This window comes from Hippopotamus amphibius, chromosome 5, assembly GCF_030028045.1.
Source record: "Hippopotamus amphibius kiboko isolate mHipAmp2 chromosome 5, mHipAmp2.hap2, whole genome shotgun sequence".
In the NCBI taxonomy this organism is placed as follows: domain Eukaryota; kingdom Metazoa; phylum Chordata; class Mammalia; order Artiodactyla; family Hippopotamidae; genus Hippopotamus; species Hippopotamus amphibius.
This window is the reverse complement of record NC_080190.1, coordinates 31012642-31029343: the sequence shown is the minus strand read 5'-3', so window position 1 is coordinate 31029343 and position 16702 is coordinate 31012642. Positions and strand designations below refer to the sequence as shown.

Genomic DNA, 16702 nt, shown 5'->3' with positions numbered 1-16702 from the left:
GAGATTCAGGTACACAGACACACAGGGAGGAAGGCCATGTGTCGTTGGAGGTAGAGATTGAAGAGATGCTGCTATGCCAAGGCTTACTGGCAGCTATTAGAAGCTAGAGAGAGGCATGGAATAGATTCTCTCTTAGAGCCTCCAGAAGGAATTAACCCTGGCAATGCTTTGATTTCAGACTCCCTGTACTGTGATAGAACAAATACCTGTTGTTTTATACCAAATAACTTGTCATGGAAGGCCTAGGAAACTGATACAAATGGTAAGAAAGAAAAGCTTCATAAAGATGTTCCTTGTATTAAAAAGTTAGAAAAACCTTAATGTTCAATAATAGCAAAGTGGCCTAATGAAATGACTTAGAGCAAAATCTCCTCCCCCAGTTTCTATTAACTTGGTAGTTCTAAAAAGACAAGGAAGGTCCTAAAAACTAGCAGCTCTGATGCTGGAGGGGGCGAATGTGATTCAGAATGAAGCACATATCCCAGGGAGGGTCAACATTTTGGCTAGCTTGAGGTTTTGACACTGGTTGGGGCAAGAAATAGACCAGCAGACTTGCAAGAAATGTAACAGGGAGATCTGGGGAATAAGAAAGCCACTGAGGATTTTGATAAGTCTACAAATACCCCTTGTAGTCTGGAAGTCTATGGATGCTCATGAGGGACTGGAGAGGGCACTAGCTATCCATGCATTCCCAGTTGAACATGAAACCTAGAACACTCATAAAGGAGACATGAGAAGGCATGTCAAAACGTAAAAGCCAGTCAGACTTGTAAACTACTTAAATTTTGAATGTGTTCCCAAACCCACACACAGATCTACTGGCAAAGGGTGAAAGCCTTATTAGCTTAAGGTAAGCACAACCTCTGATCAATCATCATCTCACCATTAAGCTATGCTGACTCAGGGGCAATCCCTAGGAAGCTGGCCTTAAAAATAAGAAATGATTAAAAAATTAAAAACTTAAGAGATATTAGCAGCCACATGATACAAAGGAGACAGACTCTATGGAACTAGTCCAGGAAGTGACTAAATAAATGAACAAACAGAAAAGAAACAGCAAAAATAATCTCTGGAATGGAGGATCTGGAATCCAGAGTTGCTCCAACATATTATCTAAAATGTAGTTTTTGACAACAACAAAAATTACAACATGCAAAGAAATAGGAAAGTGTGACCCATAAACAAGAAAAAAAGAAACTATCTCTTAGGGGACCCAAATGTTGGAACTTAGCAGACAAGGACTTCAAAACTGCTATTATAAATGTTTAAAGATCTAAAGGGAAGAATAAAAAATTAAGGCAAATATGATTTTATTGACTAAATATAAATAAAGAGACAAATTATGAAAAAATTATCAATTGGAAATCTTGGAACTGAAATGATTCTTCACATATAGAAGAATACAATGAAATTAGTAGCTGAATTTTTACCAGAAATAATGGAAGGCAGAAGACAGTGGGATGACATATACTGAAAAAAATGTCAACCAAGAATTCAACATGCAGCAATCTATCCTTCAAAACTGAAAGCAAAATTTATACCTTCCCAGAAAAACAAAGGACAGAATTTGTTGTGAGAAAATCTGCCTTACAAGAAAATAAGAAAGGGCATCTTTTAGGTTGAAAGGAAATGAGAGCAGATGGTGATTCAAAAGCACAATAAAGAGCATCAGTAAAGGTAGCTACATAGAAAAATATAAAAGACAGCTGAAAATATTCATTACTCATCTCAACTAAATTAAATGACAGTTGCATAAAACAAAACTATGTAACTGTATTGTTAGGCTTATAACATATAAAGATGTAATATATAGAATAATAATACTACAAAGTGGGGGGAAATGGAGCCCTATGGAGCAGTTTCTATACCTAACTAGAATTAAGTTAGTGTTACTCTAAAGTAGATTGTAATGAGTTAAGATGTATTATAATAAGAAATTACTAGGAAAATAACTAAAACAAAACAAAAATAAATTAAAATAGTACCTTAGACAATATCCGTTTCACATGAAAAGACAGTAAAGGGGAAACAGAGGAATAAAAAAAAATGAAATAAATGGAAAATAGCAAGATGGCAGATGTAAGTTCAACCATAGTAAATGTAAATGGATTAAATATTCCAATTAAAAGCAGAAATTACCAGGCTAAATAAAAAAAAAAAATAAGATCCAACTAGAGAGACACACTTTAAAGTCAAAAACACAGACGGCTGAAAGTTAAAAGGATTGAAAAAGATATGCTATGTGGGACTTCCCTGGTGGCACAGTGGTTGAGAATCTGCCTGCCAATGCAGGGGACATGGGTTTGATCCCTGATCTGGGAAGATCCCACATGCCATGGAGCAACTAAGTCTGTGTACCACAACTACTGAGCCTTCACTCTAGAGCCCTCAAGCCACAACTACTGAGCCCACGAGCTGCAACTACTGAAGCCCATGTGCCTAGAGCCTGTGCTCCACAACAACAGAAGCCACTGCAATGAGAAGGGTGCACACTGCAACAAAGAGAAGCCCCTGCTTGTCACAACTAGAGAAAGTCCAGGCACAGCAGCAACAAAGACCCAATGCCACCAAATAAATAAATAAATAAAGATTTGCCATGCAAATGGTAACCATAAGGGAGCTGGAATGACTATACTAGCACAGACAAAATAGACTTTAAGACAAAAATGCCCACAAGAGACAATGTGGAACATTTTATAATGATAAAAGGGCCAATTTTTCAGGGAAGATATAACAGTTATAAACATATACATACCAACAACAGAACACCAAAATACATGAAACAAAATTGACAAAACTGAAAATAAAAATAGAAAATTCAATAATAACAGAAAGAGACTTCAAACCACATTCTCAATAATGGATAGAACGACTAGAAAGAAAATCAGTAAGGATATAGAAAACTTGAGTAACATTATCAGCTAACTTGACCTGATTGATTTATCTGCAGAACATTGCACCCAACACATTCTTTTTTAATGCATACAGAATATGTTTCAGGATAGACCATCTATGCTAGGCCATAAAACAAGTCTTGTAAATTGAAAATGATTAAATCATATAATGTATGTGCCCTGACCACAACAGAATTAAACTGGAATTCAACAATGGAAAGGAATTTGAGAAATCTATAAATATTTGGCAATCAAACAAATAACCCATGAGTCAAAGAAGAAATCACAAGGGGAATTAGAAAATATTTTTAATGGAATGAAAATGAAAATATAATATATAAAAATGTATGGATGACACCAAAAGCACAATCCATACAAGAAATAATTAAGAAACCAGATTTCATTCAAATTTAAAACTTCTGCTTTGCAAAAGACAATGTCAAGAGAATAGAAGACAAGCTATAGACTGGGAGAAATTACTTGCAAAAGACATATCTAATAAAGGGCTGTTATTCAAAATATACAAAGAACTTAAAACTTAATAAGAAAACAAACAACCTGATTAAAAAATAGGCTAAAGAACTTAACAGATACCTCACTAAAGAAGATATACACATGGCAAACAAGTATATGAAAAGATGCTCTACTTTATATGTCATCAGGGAAATGCAAATTAAAACAATGAAATACCATCATATACTTATTAGAATGGCTAAAATTTGTAACACTAACAACACCAAATACTAGCTAGAATGTGGAGGAACAGAACTCTCATTTATTGCTAATGGGAATGCAAAATGATATGCTTACTTTGGAAGTTTGGTGGTTTTTAACAAAACAAAACACACTCTTACCATACAATCCAGCAATCATGCTCCTTGTTTTTACCCAAGGGAGATGAAAACTTATGTCCTTGCTTTGTCTGCACATGGATTTATGGCATCTGTAATCACAAGTGCCAAAACTTGGAGGTGAGCAAGGTATTATTTAGTAAGTGAATGGATAAACAAACTGTGGTACACCCACACAATGGAATACTATTCAGCACTCAAAAGAAATGAGCCATCAAGCCATGAAAAGACATGGAGGAACCTTAAATGAATATCACTAAGTGAAAGAAGCCAATCTTAAAATGCCATATACTGTATTATTCCAACTATATAATATTCTGGAAAGCAAAAACTATGGAGATTGTAAAAAGATCAGTGGTTGCCAAGGGTTGGGGAGAGCAGGGAAGGATGAATAGGTGGAGCACAGAGGATTTTTAGGGCAGTAAATACTCTACATGATACTATAATGATGGATACATGCCATTATACATTTGTCTAAACCCATAGTATGTGCTAACCAAAAGTGAACCATAAAATAAACTATGAATCTTGGGTGATTAAGATGTATAATGTAGGTTCATCAATTGTAACAAATGTACCACTCTGGCGAGGAATGTTGATAGTGGGGGAGGCTATGCATGTTTGGGGGCAAGGAATATATGGGAAATCTCTGTACCTTCTCAATTTTTCTGTGAACCTTAAGCTGCTCTTTTTTAAAAAGTCTTTAAAAAAGTTAATTTGAGCACAAAGAGATACTAGGGATGTACACACAAAAGGGACACCATGTGAAGACATAGTGAGAAGGTGGCCATCTGCAAGCTGAGAAGAGAGACCTCAGAAAAAAAAAAGATCTGCTGATACCTATATGTTAGACTTCTAGCTTTTTTTGTTGTTTAAGAAAAAAACCCAGTGCTTACAGGGAAATTTACAGCCTTAGACTCCTATATTAGAAAAGAAGAAAGATCTCAAATCAATAATCTAAGCATCTAGGAAGAATCAAGATGGCAGAGTAGGAGGACGTGCACTCATTCCCTCTTGCAAGAGCACTGGAATTACAAGTAACTGCTGAACAACCATCGAGAGAAAGACACTGGAACTCACCAAAAAAAACCACCCCACATCCAGAGACAAAGGAGAAGCGGCAATGAGATGGTAGGAGGGGCACAATCGCGTTAACATCAAATCCCATAAATGCTGGGTGGGTACTCACAAGCTGGAGAACAGTTATACTGCAGAAGTCCTGAGGGTTCTGAGCCCCACATCAGGCTTCCTAACCTGGTGGTCCAGCAACAGGAGGAGAAATCCCCAGAGAATCAGACTTTGAAAGCCAGCGGGATTTGATTGCAGGACCTCCACAGGACTGGGGGAAATGGAGACTCCACTCTTGCAGGGCACACAAAAAAGTGTGCTCACCGGGACCCAGGGGGAAGGAGCAGTGACCCCATAGGAGACTGAACCAGACCTACCTGCTGGTGTTGGAGGGTTGCCTGCAGAGGTGGGGGGCAGATGTGGCTCACCGAGGAGACAGGGGCACTGGCAGCAGGGGTTCTGAGAAGTGCTCATTGGCGTGAGCCCGTCCAGAGTCCACCATTAGCTCCACCAAAGAGCCTGTAAGCTCCAGGGCTGGGTCGCCCCAGGCCAAACAACCACCAGGGTGGGAACACAGCCCCACCCATTTGCAGACAAGCAGATTAAAGTGTCACTGAGCTCCACCCACCAAATCAGATTAAAGTTTTACTGAGCTCCACCCACCCAGCCCAACCCACCATCAGTCCCTCCCATCAGGAAGCACCCATGAGCCTCCTAGACAGCTTCCTCCACAAGAGGGCAGACAGCAGAATCAAGCAGTATCAGCACTATTTCATCTTGTGGAACTGAAAATCACAGCCACAGAAAGACAGAGAAAATGAAAAGGCAAAAGACTTTGTACCAGATGAAGGGACAAGATAAAACCCCAGAAAAACAACTAAATGAAGAGGAGATAGGCAACCTTACAGAAAAAGAATTCAGAATAATGATGGTGAAGATGATCCAGGACTTTGAAAAAAGATTGGATGCAAAGATCAAAAAGTTGCAAGAAAAGTTTACCAAAGAGCTAGAAGAATTAAAGAACAAACAAACAGAGATATGCAACACAATAACGGAAATGAAAAATACACTAGAAGGAACCAATAGCAGATTAACTGAGGCAGAAGGACGAATAAGTGACCTGGAAGACAGAATGGTAATAATCACTGATGCGGAAAAGAATAAAGAAAAAAGAATGAAAAGAACTGAAGACAGCCTAAGAGACCTCTGGGACAATGTTAAATGCACCAACATTCGCATGATACGGGTCCCAGAGGGAGAAGAGAGAGAGAAAGGACCTGAGAAAATACTGGAAGAGATTCCAGTTAAAAACTTCCCTAACATGGGAAAGGAAATAGCCACCCAAGTCCAGGAAGTGCAGAGAGTCCCAGGCAGGATAAACCCAAAGAGAAACACTCCAAGACATAGTAGGCAAATTGACAAAAATTAAAGACAGAGAAAAGTTATTAAAAGCAACAGGGGAAAAATGACAAATAACATACAAGGGAACTCCCATAAGGGTAACAGCTGATTTCTCAGCAGAAACTCTACAAGCCAGAAGGGAGTGGCGTGATATATTTCAAGTGATGACCGAGAAGAACCTACAATCAAGAATACTTTACCCAGCAAGAATCTCATTCAGATTCGATGGAGAAATCAAAAGCTTTCCAGACAAGCAACAGCTAAGAGAATTCAGCACCACCAAAACAGCCCTACAACAAATGCTAAAGGAACTTCTCTAAGCAGGAAACACAAGAGAAGAAAAGGACCTACAAAAACAAACTCAAAACAATTAAGCAAATGTTAATAGGAACATACATATTGATAATCACCTTGAATGTAAATGGACTAAAGGCACCAACCGAAAGACACAGACTGGCTGAATGGATACAAAAACAAGACCCATATATATGCTGTCTACAAGAGACCCACTTCAGACGTAGGGACACATACAGACTGAAAGGGAGAGGATGGAAAAAGATATTCCATGCAAATGGAAATCAAAAGAAAGCTGGAGTAGCAATACTCATATCAGATAAAATAGATTTTAAAATAAAAAATGTTACAAGAGACAAGAAAGGACACTACATAAAAATTGAGGGATCCATCCAAGAAGAAGAGATAACAATTATAAATATGTATGCACCCAATATAGCAGCACCTCAATACATAAGGCAAATGCTAACAACTATGAAAGAGGAAATCAACAGTAACACAATCATAGTGGGGGACTTTAACACCCTACTTACACCAATGGATAGATCATCCAGACAGAAAATTAATAAGGAAACACAAGCTTTAAATGACACAATAAATTAGCTGGATTTAATAGATATCTACAGGACATTACATCCAAAAACAGCAGATTACACATTCTTCTCAAGTGCACATGGGACATTCTCCAGGATAGATCACATTTTGGGTCATAAATCAAGCCTTGGTAAATCCAAGAAAATTGAAATTGTATCAAGCATCTTTTCTGACCACAATGCTATGAGATTAGAAATCAATTACAGGGAAAAAACTGTAAAAAACACAAACACATGGAGGCTAAACAATACGCTACTAAATAACCAAGAGATCACTGAAGAAATCAAAGAGGAAATAAAAAAAAAAAACCTAGAGACAAATGACAATGAAAACACAATGATCCAAACCCTATGGGATGCAGCAAAGGCAGTTCTAAGAAGGAAGTTTATAGTGATACAATCCTACCTCAAGAAACAAGAAACACCCTAAATAAACAATCTAACTTTACACCTAAAGAAACTAGAGAAAGAAGAGCAAACAAAACCCCAAGTTAGTAGACGGATAGAAATCATAAAGATCAGAGCAGAAATAAATGAAATAGAGACAAAACAGTAGCAAAAGTCAATAAAACTAAAAGCTGGTTCTTTGAGAGGATAAATAAAATCAATAAACCTCTAGTAAGACTCATTAAGAAAAAGAGGGAGAGGACTCAAATCAACAAAATTAGAAATGAAACAGGAGAAGTTACAACGGACACTGCAGAAATAAAAAGCACCATAAGAGATTACTACAAGCAACTATATGCCAATAAAATGGACAACCTGGATGAAATGTACAGATTCTTAAAAAAGTATAACCTTCCAAGACTGAATCAGGAAGACATAGAAAATATGAACAAAGCAATCACAAGGAATGAAATTGAAACTGTGATTAAAAATCTCCCAACAAACAAAAGTCCAGGACCAGATGGATTCACAGGTGAATTTTATCAAACATTTAGAGAAGAACTAACACCCATCCCTCTCAAACTCTTCCAAAAAATTGCAGAGGAAGGAACACTCCCAAACTCATTCTATGAGGCCACCATCATCCTGATACCAGAACCAGACAAAGAAGCTACAAAAAAAGAAAACTACAGACCAATATCACTGATGTATTTTGATGCAAAAATCCTCCACAAAATACTAGCCAACAGAATCCAACAACACATTAAAAGGATCATACACTATGATCAAGTGGGGTTTATCCCTGGAATGCAAGGATTCCTCAATATATGCAAATCAATCAATGTGATACACCACATTAACAAACTGAAGGATAAAAACCACATGATCATCTCAATAGATGCAGAAAAAGCTTTTGACAAAATTCAACACCCATTTATGATAAAAACTCTCCAGAAGGTGGGCATAGAGGGAACCTACCTCAACATAATAAAGGCCATATATGACAAACCCACAGCAAACATCCTTCTCAATGGTGAAAAACTGCAAGCATTCCCTCTAAGATCAGGAACAAGACAAGGATGTCCACTCTCACCACTATTATTCAACATAGTTTTGGAAGTCCTTGCCACAGCAATCAGGGAAGAAAAAGAAATAAAAGGAATCCAAATTGGAAAAGAAAAAGTAAAACTGTCACTGTTTGCAGATGACATGATATTATACATAGAAAATCCTAAAGATGCCACCAGAAAACTACTCAAGCTAATCAATGAATTTGGTAAAGTTTCAGAATACAAAATTAACACACAGAAATCTCTTGCATTTCTATACACCAACAATGAAAGATCAGAAAGAGAAATTAAGGAAACAATCCCATACACCATTGCAACAAAAAGAATAAAATACCTAGGAATAAACCTAACCAAGGAGGTAAAAGACCTGTACTCAGAAAACTGTAAGACACTAATGAAAGAAACCAAAGATGACACAAACAGATGGAGGGACATACCATGTTCTTGGATTGGAAGAATCAACATTGTGAAAATGACTATACTACCGAAAGCAATTTACAGATTCAATGCAATCTCCAACAAATTACCAATGGCATTTTTCACAGAACTAGAACAAGAAATTTTACGATTTGTATGGAAACGCAAAAGACCCTGAATAGCCAAAGCAATCTTGAGAAGGAAAGACGGAGTTGGGGGAATCAGGCTTCCTGACTTCAGGCTATACTATAAGGCTACAGTGATCAAGACAGTATGGTACTGGCACAAAAACAGAAATATAGATCAATGGAACAGGATAGAAAGCCCAGAGATAAACTATGGTCAACTAATCTATGATAAAGGAGGCAAGGATATACAATGGAAAAAAGACAGCCTCTTCAATAAGTGGTGCTGGGAAAACTGGACAGCTACATGTAAAAGAATGAAATTAGAACACTTCCTAACACCATACACAAAAATAAACTCAAAATGGATTAAAGACCTAAATGTAAGGCCAGACACTATAAAACTCCTGGAGGAAAACATAGGAAGAACACTCTTTGACATAAATAACAGCAAGATCTTTTTTAATCCACCCCCTAGAGTAATGGAAATAAAAACAAAAATAAATAAGTGGGACCTAATGAAACTTCAAAGCTTCTGCACAGCAAAGGAAACTATAAGCAAGACGAAAAGACAACCCTCAGAATGGGAAAAAATATTTGCAAATGAATCAACAGACAAAGGATTAATCTCCAAAATATATAAGCAGTTCATCCAGCTCAATATCAAAAAAATAAACAACCCAATAAAAAAATGGGCAGAAGACCTAAATAGGCATTTCTCCAAAGAAGACATATGGATGGCCAAGAGGCACATGAAAATCTGCTCAACATCACTAATTATTAGAGAAATGCAAATCAAAACTACAATGAGGTATCACCTCACACCGGTTAGAATGGGCATCATCAGAAAACTGACAAACAGTAAATGCTAGAGAGGGTGTGGAGAAAAAGGAACGCTCTTGCATTGCTGGTGGGAATGTAAATTGATACAGCCACTATGGAAAACAGTATGGAGGTTCCTTGCAAAACTAAAAATAGAACTACCATATGACCCAGCAATCCCACTACTGGGCATATACCCAGAGAACACCATAATTCAAAAAGACACATGCACTCCAATGTTCATTTCAGCACTATTTACAATAGCCAGGACATGGAAGCAACCTAAATGTCCATCAACAGATGAATGGATAAAGAAGATGTGGTACATATATACAATGGAATATTACTCAGCTGTAAAAATGAGTAAAACTGGGACATTTGTAGAGACATGGATGGACCTAGAGACTGTCATACAGAGTGAAGTGAGTCAGAAAGAGAAAAACAAATATTGTATATTAACACATATATGCGGACTCTAGAAAAATGGTACAAATCAACCAGTTTGCAAGGCAGAAATAGAGACACAGATGTAGAGAACAAACATATGGACACCAAAGGGGAAAGTGGGGAGGGTTGAGGGGGGAACGAATTGGGAGACTGGGATACCAAATTGTACACTCTAAATATATCAGTTTATTGTAAAAAATAAACAAAAAGTTAAAAAATATATATTAAACATAAAAAATTCAATTAATATAAGAAAGATAGACAAGCTAACTTAATTATTCATTAACTAATTCACAATGTAACCATTAAATAAGTAATGTTTTAACATTACAAAACCCTAAAAAAAAAAAACCTAAGCTGCTATCTTAAGATAGGAAGAAAAGAAGCAGGAATTAAACCCAAAGCAAGAAGAAAAAAGGAAATAAAAATTAGATTAGAAACCAATGATATAAAAAATGGAGAAAAATCAGTTAAGTAAAGGTTGGTTCTTTTAAAAAATCAACAAAATTGATATAACCTTCAGCTAGACCAACCAAAAAAAAGAGATGCCACAGAAGACCAAAGTTAGGAATGAAAGAGGAAATACCACTAAGGCCCTCACAGTAATTAAAAGGATAAGGGACTACTATGAACAACTTTATGCCAATAATTTACACAACTTAGATGAAATGAAAAAGTTTTCAAGAAACACAAATTACTGAAACCAGCTCAGAAAAAAAAAAAGAAAAGAAAAGAAAAAGAAAATCTGAATAGGCCTATAACATTTAATTAGTCATTATAATTATTCCCACAAAGAAAGCCCAGACTCAGATGGATTACTTGGTGAATTCTACCAAGTTTTTAAGGTAGAAATAATGCACAATTCTTCATAAATTCTTCCAGAAAATTGAGGAAGAGGGAACAAATTCCAACTTATTTTATGAGGCCAATATTTCCCTGATACCAAAGTCAAAGACACCACAAGAAAACTACAGATGAATATCTCTCATAAATATAGATTCAAAAATATCCAACAAAATATTTACAAATCAGCAATATATAAAAAGTGTTATAATATCATGACCAAGTGGAATTTATACCAGGAATGCAAAGTTGATTTAATATCAAAATCCCACTAATGTAAAATACCATATTAATAGAATAAAAGACCAAAACCACATCATCATCTCAACAGATGCAAAACAAAACAAAACAAAACAAAATAAAATAAAAAATCTTTTGACAAAATCCAACTCCCATTCCTGATAAATACTGTCAGCAAACTATGAATAGAAGGGAAATTCCTCAATCTGACGAACAGTATCTAAGAAAAATCTACATACTTACCAGCGAAATACTGAATGCTTAATGGTAAAACATCATACTTAATAGAAATACTGAATGTTTCCTCCCTGAGACTGCAAACAAGGCAAGAATGTGTGTTCTTACCACTTATATTCAATATTTGTATTAGAAGCTCTAGTCAGTGCAGTCAGGCAAGGAAAAGAAATAAAAGGTATCTAAATTAGAAAGGAAGAAGTAAAACTGTCTTTATTCCCAGACAACATATCCTGTATACAGAAAATCCTAAGGAATCCACACATGTAGGGGAAAATATACAAGATCTAAAAACTTCAGTCAGATAAAAGATCAATATATAAAATCATTTCTAAATACTAGCAATGCACAATACAAAAATGAAATTAAGACAATAATACCATTCACTATTGCATTGAAAAGAATAAAAGAATAAAGTTAACAAAAGAAGTGCTAAACTTGTATACTGAAAACTACTGAACATTGCTGAGAAAAATTAAAAATTAAATAAATGGGACAAATATATGCTCATGGGTAGGAAGAGTCAACATTATTGGGACTGCAGTTCTCCCTAACTGACCTATAGATTCTATGGTCTCTGTTGAAATTCCAGCAGGCTTTCTTAAGGAAATTAACAAACTGACCCTAAAATTTACATGGAAATGCAAACACCTAGGATAGCCAAACCAATTTTGAAAAAGAAGAATGGAGTTGGAGGACTTATACTTCCCAATTTCAAAACTCATTATAAAACTGTTGTAATCAAAACAATGTAAAAAAAAAAAAAAATGGAAAGGGAATAGATTGGTGGTTACTGGAGACAGGCATGAGGGTGGCAAAATGGGTGAGGATGATCAAAAGGTACAAACTTACCTTACAAAATAAATAAGTCATGGGGATGTAATGTACATCATGGTGATTATAGTTAATGATACTATATTGTATATTTGAAAGTTGCTATGAGAGATCTTAAAAGTTGTCATCACAAGATAAAAGTATTTGTACCTATGTGAGGTGATGGATATTAACTGATTTATCATGGCGATCATTTTGCAATAAATACATATACCAAAAAAAAAAGGACAATGTAGTCCTAGTATAGTAGTCCAAGAACAGACACACAGGTTGGTGGAAGGTAATTGATTTCAGAAAAAACCCATTTATGGTCAACTGATTTTTGACAAAAGCGTCAAGAGAATTCAGTAAGGAAAGGATAATCTTTTAAATAAACAATGCTGGGACAATTTGATAGCCACATGCAAAATGATGAATTTCGATTCTGACTTCACACCACACTCAAAAATTAACTCCTAATTGATCTTATACCCAAACTTAAGAGCAAAAACTACAAAGCTTTTAAAAGAAAAAATAGGAAAAAACCTTTGTGATCTTGGGTTAGGCAACAATATGATACCAAAAGCATAACACATCAAATAAAAAAATTGATAAGCTGAACTTTATCAAAATTCAAAATGTCTGAACTTCAAAATATTCCATAAAGAAAGTGATAAAACAAGCTACAGACTCGGAGAAAATATTTGCAAATCATGTTTGATAAAGATCTTGTACCCAGAACATATTTAAAACTCTTACAACTGAATAATATGATAACCCAATTAAAAAGACAAAAGCTTTGAGTAGACATTTCACCAAAGAAGATGTAAGAATGACTGATAAGCACATGAAAAGATGCTCAAAAGATGTTTGTCATTAGGGAAGTGCTAACTAAAGCCATAATAACATACTACTTCAAACCCACTAAAATGGCTATAATCAAAAAGATAGACATTAACAAGTGTTTCCATAGATGTAGAAAAACTGTGATCCTCATACATTGCTGGGGAAAATGTAAAATGGTACAGCTACTTTCAAAAGTAGTGTGGTGGTTTTGTTTAAAAATAAACATACATTTACTATACAAACTAGCACCTCCACTCCACTCCACTCCACTCCCAGGTATCTTCCTAAGAGAAATGAAAGTATATATCCACACCCAGACTTGTATATGAATATTTACAGCACCATTACTTATCATAGTCAAAAAGTAGAAACAATCCAAATGTTTGTCATCTGGTGAATGGAAAAGCAAAATGTGATAGATATATATTCATACATTGGAATACTATTCAGCAATTAAAAGGAATGAACTACTTTTACATGCTACAACATGGATACATGTCACAACATGGATACATGTCAAAAACATGCTAAGTGAAAGAAATCAGATGCAAGAGACTACATATTGTATAATTCCGGGCATATGAAATGTTCACAAAAGACAAATCTATAAAGACAAATCTATAAAGACAAAAAGCAGATTAGTGTCTCCTGGGACTTGTAGTGGTTACAGAGACTTACTGAAAACTGGCATGAGGGATCTTTTTGGAGTTATGGAAATATTCTAAAATTGGACTGTAGTTATGGTTGTACAAGTCTATAAACTTACTAAACAGCATGAGAGTATGTATGTAGATGGGAGTATGTGGTGAAAGAATGGAGAAGATAAAGGTGATGAAGGCGAGAAGCAGGCAGGGAGAGGGGAAAAGGAGAAAAGTAAGCAGGTAAAGAAACTATATATGTTTTCTTATCTTCCCTTCTCCTCCTCTTTCCCCCTCTTCTCCTTCCCTAACCATCAAACTCTATCCAATAAAAATACAGTTCTCTAAAGCTCTGGGCTGTGATCTAGCCTCATAAACAACTGGAAGTGTGTCTGAAAACGATGGCTCAACCCCGTGTTTGGCCTTCACAAGACTATAACTGTTATATAAAGACAAATATAGGGACTTCCCTGGTGGCACAGTGGTTAAGAATCCACCTACCAATGCAGGGGACACGGGTTAAATCGCTGGTCCAGGAAGATCCCACATGCCGCGGAGCAGCTAAGCCCATGTGCCACAACTACTGAGCCTGTGCTCTAGAGCCCATGAGCAACAACTATTGAGCCCCCATGCCACAACTACTGAAGCCCGCACGCCTAGAGCTTGTGCTCTGCAACGAAGAGTAGCCCCCACTCACCGCAACTAGAGAAAGCCCGCATGCAGCAATGAAGACTCAATACAGCCAATAAATAAATAAATATTAAAAAACCACAAATATATACAATAAAAATGTGTAAGTGTCTATACATAAATACATCATACATTAATCCACACAAACACAGACTAAAAGCTTAATAAATATTGAGTTAATGAATGAATTAATAAAGCTGGGCTGGCAGAATCATCATCTCTAAGGGGCTAAGTTTTATAAGGTCAGATATTTGATTTTATGAAATTGCTCAGTAGACAGCAGGTTCTAGGCAACTGAGTCATATAACTAAAATTATACAAGAATAGTTGGTGAATGTATAGGTCAGGCATAGGTATGAATGTGACACTGATTCAGTAATTAATTACAGTGGCTTTTGTTCTCAGAAGTGGGCACATCAATTTGGGGAACACACCTAATCTGGGAAGCAATTCATAATGTAGTGTTCAATTAGAGATGCTGCATTAACTTCAGAAAATTTTTGTTAAGGATAGCCCTCTATAGAACAAACACTATCTCTCCAGAGCAGAATTGGATCAAATTTCTTATTCTACACTTCCAAGATCTGAGTCTTGGCTTCAAAATTTCCCCCTGTTCTTCCTTACTTTAGATTCACCAATGATTAACAGATGCAAATAATTACAATAATCACCCAGCATTAATCAAATATAGAGTTTACAATTTATGATATTTAAGGAAATATTTTATATCTACAAAACATAGTTAAAAATCCTGTATCAAGAAAGTCATTCTCTCATTGACTTTGACATCCTAAACTTTCTTAATCTTCACCTCTTGCTACTGGGTATATTTTGCTTTCATGGTTGGTAGCCCACACTATTCATTGATTCTAAAGGAGGGAAAAAAAAGGTAAGTTAGTCCCTTGAAGTTTAGCCACTCCAGGAGAAACAACCAAAGAAATATCTACTTTAGTTTTTCCAATGCCAGATTTGCTCTAAAGATAGAGTGTTTGTTAACAGGATGGGGTAAATGGGAGGATGAGTGATAAAAGAACCAACCAGTTCTACTGTCCCTCCCTAAATGTGGATATAATACTTAAACTATTATGTTTGCCCAAAAAGATAAGGTTACAAAGAAGAAAATGAATAAAAGATTGAAGAGACAAGTCCAGGCCAGGAGGATGACCAGATAATTTTTGAGGGGCAAGGGCCTGAGTATACAATACAGAATAGTTGTGAACAGAATACACTGGTATCTTAAGGGATATCTAAGCACAAGAAAAACAATCAGTAGTTGTAAAATGAATTAGAAGAAACAGCAAAATAAATCTTCAAATCCTAAAAGGTATGTTTAGTTGACTAGTTATTTGTCATATCAATAAATGGAAATGCAGCTTTTAAAATAAAAGGAAGGGGGAGGGGAACAGACCAACTCTAGTCTTCTTGACTAGAGACTCAAAAACCATCTATATCTACCTTGATAGAAATGCTCACAAGAACATTACCAGACACTTTCTACCTTATTGAATTCTTAAATTCATAGATTTGGTTATTTTGCTATCTATATCCCGTTCTATTTTTCTATCTACCACAGTGCCTTTTCTCCTCTTCAAAAATGATTTTTTGTTTTTATTAATCCTTGAAGAGACACTTAAAAGATAATGATGGGAGTCAAGTGTTGTGTGGCTAAGGTGATTAAACAACATTTTAAAAATATAATTAGCTCTGTCTCCAAACTGTTTAGCATGATTTGAGGGAAGGATGGAAAGAGGCAAACTCTCTGTTATTTGGAACAGACAGATATATACAGAAAGATGTGTGTACTCGCCCCATCCCACACCTCACCAAATCACTTCAGTTATGCCAATTAAAGATTTATTTAGTTTAATAAGTTCCCAAATTCAGAGATGCCAAAAACCCTGGAAGAATTTATTCCCACCAGTAAGTTTTAATTGCTTTGTGCTTATCTACAACTAGCTGAGATTCTTTTACAAACCAATTTTATTTAGAAATATTTTTAAAAGAAAACACTTTAGGCACAGCCTGTATT

General features: G+C 35.8%; 1 protein-coding gene across 3 annotated transcripts in view; it reads right to left on the bottom strand.

The window, feature by feature from the left end:
* Positions 1 to 16702, bottom strand: part of HPSE2 (heparanase 2 (inactive)) — a 748913-nt gene that overhangs the window by 263119 nt on the left and 469092 nt on the right. The window lies entirely within an intron of this gene.